This window comes from Varroa destructor, unplaced genomic scaffold, assembly GCF_002443255.2.
Source record: "Varroa destructor unplaced genomic scaffold, Vdes_3.0 BEIS01000001.1, whole genome shotgun sequence".
NCBI classification, from domain to species: domain Eukaryota; kingdom Metazoa; phylum Arthropoda; class Arachnida; order Mesostigmata; family Varroidae; genus Varroa; species Varroa destructor.
This window is the reverse complement of record NW_019211454.1, coordinates 65,803,673-65,812,853: the sequence shown is the minus strand read 5'-3', so window position 1 is coordinate 65,812,853 and position 9,181 is coordinate 65,803,673. Positions and strand designations below refer to the sequence as shown.

Below are 9,181 nucleotides of genomic sequence, written 5' to 3'. Positions count from 1 at the left end.
TCGCCCGTTTTGAGGGCCCGTGCCTCTGCAACCAGCATTATGTGCCGTCACCGACTGACGCCAACAACGCCGATTTACCGTCATTTACTCGTCTAACTAATTCATCTTGACTAACATGCCCAGGGGGCGCCACCGTACGTGCCGGTATAACAGCGCGCTGGTCGCGGCGAGGGGACGGAGGCCTTGGATGAAACCTATCTTTCCCCGCCAGTGTCTACTCTTTCCCTTTCTCCCTCTTCCCCTCATACTCTTTCTGTTTCGGCCTCAGCGACGTCGTCATCGGCGACTGCTGCCGCCGCTCCCGCCTGACTGGCTGATGGCGGTTGTTGGTGGTTGGTGGTCGGTGTCCGGTGCATTTCGTGTCTGGCCTAGCTAGCCTGGCCGACTGCGTTGTCCTGCTCCTGCCCCGTGCTGGAGCAGCTGATTAATACTGCTGAAGGCCCGCGCCGGTATGTTGCTGTTGATTCGCAGCTGGCCGCGCGCTGTCGTTTAGGTGCAGTCGCTATTGACAATCGTTATTGAGTAGGCATTGTTAACTTTGGTTGATTCGCTGGTGGGTCGGTCGGCTGCTGCTCACGACGCGGACGTTTGCCGTCGTCGTAATAGCCGTGTCGTCGTTGTAGCGCGCTGTGGGCAGCTTCCCTCTGCTGCGGCGTCTCTCCTCTTCCCGGTATGTTGCCAACGGGATGACTTACTGCTGCCGGCAATTGACCAAACTATAAACGAGACAGGGCAACAACAACAGTAGTAAGACCAGCAGCAGCGTTAGAGCAGCGCGACGAACAAAAAGGCAAACAACAGCGCCGCCGCCGCCGCCGCCGCCGCTGCCGCCTTTGGCGATGACGACGGTGAACGTCCATGGCGTCTTTTTCACCATTGCTATTGCATATACGATCGTATCGTTCAGCGTCGTCCGTAACTATTCATGTGGACGAGTGAGGAGTACCTCGTTGGTATGTGGGTTCACTCCGCACAACAGCGCGATCATCGCTACTATCACGCCGGCTGTTGATGCAAAGCGAGAAATACAGTGAACTAGACCAGAGTGGTAAGTGAGTGAGCGAGCGACGGTTTGCTGTTGTCGTCTGTCGTTCCGTCTATTGGCAACGACAACGGCAACGCTACTGCCGCCGGCACCGTCATCCTGTGTCGTCTGTGTTTGCTCTTAGATTCGTCTGTTCGTCGCCTGTGTCCGTCTGCCTGTTCCCTCCTGTGAGAGGCAGATAACCGCCGGCGACTGTTATCATCACCATCATCAGGGCCGTAGCGCTACCGCTGTCGCCGGTGTCAGAGCTAGCGACATCAATAGCCGTCGCCGATGCCATCATCGCGCTGGACTCAAATGAACTGAGAATAATAATAAAAACAACAACGGCAGCGGCTCGCCGCCGGATAATCGGTATCTACATTGATGAAGGTGGCAGTCTCGTATCAAAAAATCTGGAAATAAACACCAAGAACAGCAGGAGGATCAACTGAGAGAGAAATAGAGGGCAGGCAAGTGAATCAATAAGGGCAACTTACCGCTGTAGCGGCAACAGAAACACGAATTGCTATTACCGCTACGAAGGCGACTTGTAAGCAACCACTGCTATCTTCGCACAGATGAGGCAACAGTTGCAGACTGCGCGGCCAAGCCCGCGATCGTCACCGTAGGGACGACACTGCCGCAATAGGCTTCATTGTTGCCGTTATACCGCAGCGTATCGTCGTCACAGCGTTAATAGGAGGTTACCGGCACTGTAGTGACGGTGCTGCCGCCGCAGCCACTTGGGGTGCTACAAGTGGTGGCAGCAGCAGCAGCAGCAGCATCGATTGGAATATTAAGAATAGTCCTCTAACAGCATTTCACAGCAATCAGCGGTCAGTCGCTGATGGCGTAGCGACACCCAACGGTAAACGCGGTGATAGTTACGACGTGCGAGGCGAAAACGCATAAGGGAAAAGTGGTGCTTTACTACCAACAACAATAACAAATTTTAATAATAACCAAAAAAAAGAATGGTTGGTCAGTCGATGTTGTTGGTAACGTGACATATGAAAGGATTGCCATGGGCGCCGGTTAGAGTTGCGAGCAAACAAGAGACGTGCTCCGTTCGACAGATTTGCGTGTGAGACAAAAGGGCTTTAGCAGTGTTTCATGATAGCGGTTCAAGCTGAAGATTGAAGCATAGAAGAATAGAGCTTACTTGACATCGCGTGTTTACCATCGCTGTACCGTTAGTAGTAGTCAAGCATGCGCACCTATAGAAAAGCATGAGCGTTTACGTGAACGGGACTGCGACTTACGGACGACACGAGGCCCGATATCAACAACAAAAACAGCCTAGATTGTTACTTATTAAGCTAGCTTACTCTCTAGTTGTTCTCATTGAAAGTGCATGCGCGTTCGCGTCGGTCCGCTTGGCGCGCGGCCGACACCCCGCGAAATCTTCGGTCGAGCCTGCTCGATCGAATGAAGAAACCACATAATCGTCGTCATATGGTGACCATTAGTTATTGTCATCGTCGTCGTTGCTGTTGTTGCAACGGGTGAATGACACAGGTAGGCAGAAATATTATTCTCGCCACGATTAGCAGCTCCGGATACTACTCACAGATGGGATGAAAGCCCTGCGTTCTATTGATTGATTAGTGATTGGAAGAACGATACTCGTTATTGTGTTGGTAATTATGTCATAATTAGATGCAACACGTTTCGCTGTGCTTGTGGATGTGTGGGATTGTTCGATTGCAGCTTGAATAGCGCGCGTATCCAGATATTTTTCGGCGGCGCTCCAACAAGGTGAGTTGGACAGTGAAAACTATCATATCAACTGAGTTAAATATCTGTGCATTTATTCTGTACATCACGGAACGATGAGCGTCACACGGTTTATATGTGTACATATATAACCGAAGGGCATCTAATAAAGGAGAGAAGGGCAAAGCTATATATGATCACTATGAAAAATTACGATGCTTTTTTCTTGTCTTATTGAAAGTTATCACGATTAGTTAGATGGATAATGACTTGTGGAACAATGCAAGTAAGATGCGTGTCCCATTACTTTGTCTGTGGTCCAACGACATCTGGGGCCATCGTATACGTGCTTCGGACAGATGCTATATATAAATTGATACGGTGTATCAACGTGCTCGTTTTTCCCACTAGGGGGGTGCCCTTCCCCTGTGATTGGCCAGTTAAGTGACTATCGCAGCGCCCAGTGATCGCCGCTACGTGCATCTGCATACATGTATAAGTTCAAAAATGGCGAGCTTTTGCTCTTGTGCGACTTCGTTTGTGTGCATACCTCAATCATATGGATACATAGACACGATCACAAATCCCTTCTCGCCGATTTAGTCTGGGGGGATGGTTGTGAACGGTCTTGCCTCTACTGGAGTCGTCAGCGACACCGTCGTCGGCCCACTGTGACGTCAGAGCGGCTTGACGGTCGCGCGGAATGTCATCGTTTTTGTCGTCGTCATCGTCGTCGAATGAATCCATCCGTTATCGGCGAATTACGAAGCAAAGGCAACATAAATGCAATGTCGATTAGCCAATCGACCAAGCGCTGCACTGTTTACGGTGCTGCACTAGGCGAGAGCGACATGTGGCGGCCGCATGACTTACGTACTACCGTGGCGATGGCGGCAGCGGTAACTGGTATTGCACGCTGTGGAGGTTGACTACGAGAATCGGAGGTGTTGGACGGACGTGGCTTCTCTTTGCCAGCCGTTAGCCCTTTCTTTTGGGGTGATGACGCAACGTAACTTGCAAATAGTGAAACGCTAGAACAGAAGATAAAACTGGTATGCAACATTTTCTCCTATGGAAGGGATGTCGAAAAGCGGAAATGGCCTGTGGTTTAGCGGAGACAGAAAGCTCAGGTAGCTAGCTAATATGGCGCGCTTTTTCGGACAGACCTGATTTTGATATTTGGTCGAAGCAAAACTGAAAAGCAGGAAAAGCTCCTTAAAACTAACTGAAGCCTTTTTTGTTTCTTCTTTAGGAGCTATATGTCTATTTATTTATGGATTTAATGAGGTCTGAAGTACAGCTCTGGTCGAAAGTTTGACTTTTTCATATTTGTATTTACATTACGGCGGCGGCAATGATGGCGGCACATTAGAGATATGGACCGTTCGCTGTCCCGGCGAATATTGAGACCCTCGTTACAAAATTTAGCCAAGCGATAAGTTCTGCCTAAGCGATGATGGTGAGGAAACAGTACATTTTGTAACCTTGAGATAGATTGATGAAGAAAATCTATGGCCATACAGGTTGTTCGATTAGTATAATTTATCATTGATTGAGAGACACGTTCGGTAGTTTGTTCACAACGGCACCGCTGGCCCGTAATTGAATCAGCAAATATAAACGGAATATAAAAGTCTCCGACTTTCATCTTTTAACCAGGCCAACAGAAAGGGAAAAATAACCTTGAATATTTTCGAAAACATTCGAATGGAGGAGCTGCAATTCATTCAAGAGGCAAGGAGGACAAAAATAACGAGGAATTCCGAAGCCTTATGGTTCTTTAGGCCATTCTAGGTGTACGTATACGAACTAATACGATCTGTATGCTATTGATATCAGTTGGTGATGTTAGCATGCCATTATGTTGGCTAATCTGTTTGCGTGTATATGTATATATTCGTATGTCAATGAATTGATGATATGAGGCGCTGTTGCTACTGATCCGTTTTTCGGTGACTAAAACGATGAAAAAGGCCACGTTCAAGCATGAGCTTATGCTTTTTTCAACCCGTTTATCTCGAGTAAACGGCCATTCCCAGAACGCTGCCATCTACGATATCAGAAACACTAGTAAAAATTGCAGGTGCTGCCGAAGTCAACGGAGGCGTGCAGCAGAAGCGATTGCTCTCAATGCACTTGGGCCTCATTAAGGACCTTCGAGGTCAGTGTCCTGATCATGGCCCGTTTAAGGGCGTCGTTGACAGGACAGTGCACAGGAAGGAAGGGCAGTGCAACAGTCCACGAGACCATGCAAGTACCAGCAATAACAACAATGGCCATTGCTATGATGGTAACAGTGTTCCTATATAATGGGCTGAGCGTGGTGAAATAATTAACAAACGAGTGCCTTAGCCTATTTTTATGTTACAATGATGATAATACCAATAGAATTAACATCCGGATAGGTGAAATCGTTGTCAAGAAGGCGTGGCTATGACAAGAGAGCAAAGGCACCAGTGGCCGAGAGGAAGGAGTGCAGCGTCCACTGTGTCCATGCGATCAAAGATCGACAATGTTCTATCCAAAACTACATCCGCTAAGCACCTCTGTAAACGTCGTCGCAGAAAACTCCTGTATTCGTTTCTCGTCGCATATTTCATCGCGATAGCTGTCTTTCCCTCATATGTCTTTCTTAGCTCTTGCATTTCTCGTTAGAGAAACCAGAAAGCGGTGTGTGTCGTCCGGCTGCCTGATCGATCTAACTAGCTGGTTATTATGCTTTACCTCTCCCCCTAGATCTTCTTCTCGATTTGCGTTCCTGTCTCTCCGTACGGTTCCCTGTACAATTGGCAATGTCTGTTGCGTGCGAAAAACAAGAGAAACTGCATACGTTTATTTGTTCGCAGCATGGAAAGGCGACCTTGGACGGTAGTTGTCGCAGCTGTAGCTCTGCTGGCGGTTACACGTACAAGGATGAGTAAGGCGGCTGACGACTAGATTGTTGCTGGGCGCGAGTCGGAAGCTTCATGTGCTCCCCCGCTATTCCGAGCTCTTGTTTTCTTCCCGAGCTTCCTTGTGGACCGATGCAATAATGCTAATGACAGTAAGGATGGTGCTAGCAAGAGTGCGCCTGCCGCTACCGCTAACAGCCGCAATAATATAAGTAGTAGTCAACCGTTGTCAAAGACTCCGGTTTGTTTCCTTTGGGTGGTTAGGTTTCGACGCGCCCGTCGCTCGGCTGGCAAGCATCGTTAGCCGTGGTTCCCCGTGAACCCACAGTTCGTACGTCTACAGTCACGACTACTATTACGGCAATAGTCGTTTAGTCTCTACGGTGCATAGCGACAGCCGACCGAGAAAAAACGCTGAACGTAGCTGATCAAGGCGAGCGCCAGAAGACTTAGTACGGCCATCCGGGCCATTCAGTGGCGCCGCTTTAGTCGTGTCGTAGGCCGCGACTGATAGTTGACGGCAGCGACGCCTATAGCAGTGGAGGAAGCGACGATGCCAATGAGTCTGCGGCAATTAAGGAAACCTAAGGACTGACTAGTATCATCTAGAGCAGATATCAAGGCCAATACTCAACAAACAAACGAGCGTCTTTGCCATCAGCACCAGTCGCCCCCAGAAACGATACAAGTGCGACAACTACCCAGGAGCGACGATTTAAGAACACAGTCAGCGCAAGGTGCAATAACAAACAGCAGTCCATATTCGCTCATGCATGCACATGAAGATGCACCCGAAGACAAACGCGTACGATAGCCAAACCAGAATAGTTAGTAGGCCATTGGGCCGAACGTAGGCCTTAGAGACACAAACTGGCGTGACCGAGCATACGGACTACAGTAACGCCTTTCTGGCGAACGGCCAATTGAGCGGCGGCGGATGACGCCGATGCTTTCCGGACGTTGCATATGCTCCTGTGGCTACGTCTTCTTTAACAGAGATGAGCAAATAGAAGAGGGAAGCAAGGGTACCTGCTATCAGAAGACGTAGCATCATATAGATACAACATCGAAACTAACGATAAGCATGGAGCAAGCAGTGGGACTCATAATAATAAAAATAGCAGCACAAGTAGTATTTCGTTCACTTGTCGTTGCGGCTTGATCTTGCTCTTCTTATTTTTCTAAGATATTCAAGATGGTAACATGGACAATTATATTGTGTGTACTTGTACTACACACTTCTATTATGTTTCGACCAAACTATCTTGAAAGGCGAATTTAGTAAAGGGGTGTATTATAAATAAATATTTCAGCTTGGTTTCAATTTGACATGAATCTTTTATTGATAGTATCATGCCTTTGTAATCCTGAGTCAAACGGACGCATATAAAAATTGGAATGTGCCTTTGACAGATGCAGTGGGGCAAGCCAAGTAGTTAACGGTGATTTGGACCGTAAACGTTTTTATCATGCAATTATCTTAAAATGCCGGAACGGGCAAATGACGACATCGTGTTAGGTTAGAGTATAATAATATGACCTAAAATATGTTCATCCTAGATTTTCTCGAGAAAGGTATCGTGTGAACTTCGTGTAGAGATGCTTCTCGGTATTAGTTTTTATAATGCGTTTATTCAGGACACCTTCGCTTGTATAAACAATGACTTGCTGCTATAAACACAGCTTCACTCTTCTAGTTCTAGATTTTCTGCGTTAAAAAGAGAGCGAAAGTTGCAGATCCATTGACACTCTCTTCTAGAGTCAATCTAGATCCGAAGGATCGCTCCTGTCCGGTATCCTTACTAGCGTCAGCATCCAAATGACATGCTTCTTAATCAACCGGTAGCATGGCGTCGAAAATCCGAAACGTTACATCAAAGCTGCCAATAACTCAGCAAATGGGACACTTGAAGATATGTATATATTCATCCATTAGATACGCAAAACGAGTCCAACGAAGCCGTTGAAAAGTCACGGCCGAATCTGGGTTTTTGGGAGTCTTACCCAAAATCGCTGCCCTATCAAACGTTTGTGTCAACTAACACAGTCCCTCATAGTAAACAATCCTCTAAACACCTAGGTCGACTTATGGCTTTAGACACATATCGGATATCTGCCGTAAAGCCTTCTTTCTTAAGCAGATTCACACTGGCTGTATTAATGGATTCGCTATACAACAACGTCATGTTTTCCTTTTTGTATCGTAGCAGTAAAAATTATTTTAAGTTAAGAAATTATTTTAAGTTCCAAACACCAGCATATGACAGCCAATATTGTACTGATTCGACGCACGGCGCTGTCAAGGCAATACCGACTCACGATTACCGAAAGTAAATTAAATGTTTTGTATCATGGACATTAACGTGATAGTGATGACCCTGCCACCATAATGTATTTATAATGAAAAAAAAAATCATCATTTGTAACTGCTAATCAAAATTTAGAATTTTTTGTTTTTTGTAGCTCAGTACAAGCACTATTCACCAACTCTCTTTTGTTAGGCCTTAGAACAAAATGTCTTGATTTATTGTTACCTCGTCTCGCCCTATTTCGGTCTGTATCAACGTGACTGTTCCTATGGCATCCGTAACAGAATAGAAGAGGGACAGTTCAATAGAATCGATCATGACTAGGTCATTTGGTCCATAAGTGATTTGGTGGCGCGTCATTGAAGCGTAAGACAAATTACAATTTCTGCTGCTATAATTATTTGATCGCTTTGCAATAGGGCGTCCAGTCGTATTGGTTTTGACACGGGGAACGCCCCAATGTAGCGGAGTTTCGACACGTGTAGTTCCAGCTAAGTGGACAATAGGGATTGAATAATGATCAATTAACGACGATCATATGTATATAATGGGTGTGACGGGAGTCAAGCTGCACGCAGGTCTCCATCCGATTGGCCAGCTAGTATCAGACCCATTGGACTTGCTTAAGTTTGATCGAGTGATACGATCAGCGGATGGGAACAGATTATGGTAAGAGATGAACTGATCAATTATCGTTTGCGTCAATGTTCATAAAATAATATACTACAGATATTATTCGGTAGATCCGTCTGGCTGTTGAAGTTTATGAGGTCTGTGTCGCTATGAAGAGACCAATGCAATTGATATGGACACGTAAATACAACCGAGTAATAATTACTAATGTGTATAGCAACGATATAGCAAGATCGAACTGGGTCAATCACATACGTTTCTGTTTTGAAAAAAAATTACTAGTGGGTCTCGGTGACGAGTTGTACATGGATCCTAGTCTTGGTATTGCCGTGCATTTGTAACTATGAATCCTCCTTTTTCAGGTCTCTGTGCACCCATTTACATAACATCAGACAGACTGTTATCGTTTACTGCTATTTTAGAGGTAAAAGCCCAGTACGTTTTGTATCACATGAGAGTTAGTTTTCGTTTGTGTTTTTCCATTCCTCTATGAGGATTACACGTTAAAGCTAACTAGTTTATTTAACAACGAGGAAAATAATTGGGTACAAATGCTTCATAGCTCGGAACAGACTGCTCTGGATTCGGATACAAAATAGTCGTTC

The 9,181-nt window shown here is 46.3% G+C and overlaps 1 protein-coding gene across 2 annotated transcripts in view; it reads left to right on the top strand.

The window, feature by feature from the left end:
* The first annotated feature begins 321 nt into the window (after positions 1 to 321).
* The window catches only part of LOC111255285 (neuronal PAS domain-containing protein 2-like), a 154,062-nt gene continuing 145,202 nt past the window's right edge, over positions 322 to 9,181 (top strand). The window contains exons 1-2 of one of the 2 annotated variants that reach the window (XM_086986696.1): positions 8,392 to 8,612; positions 8,939 to 9,000. The gene's annotated coding sequence lies outside the window, so the exon portion shown is untranslated. Of the gene's footprint in view, positions 2,786 to 8,391; positions 8,613 to 8,938; positions 9,001 to 9,181 lie in introns of those variants that run through there. The other variant, XM_086986690.1, reaches the window with a different exon arrangement.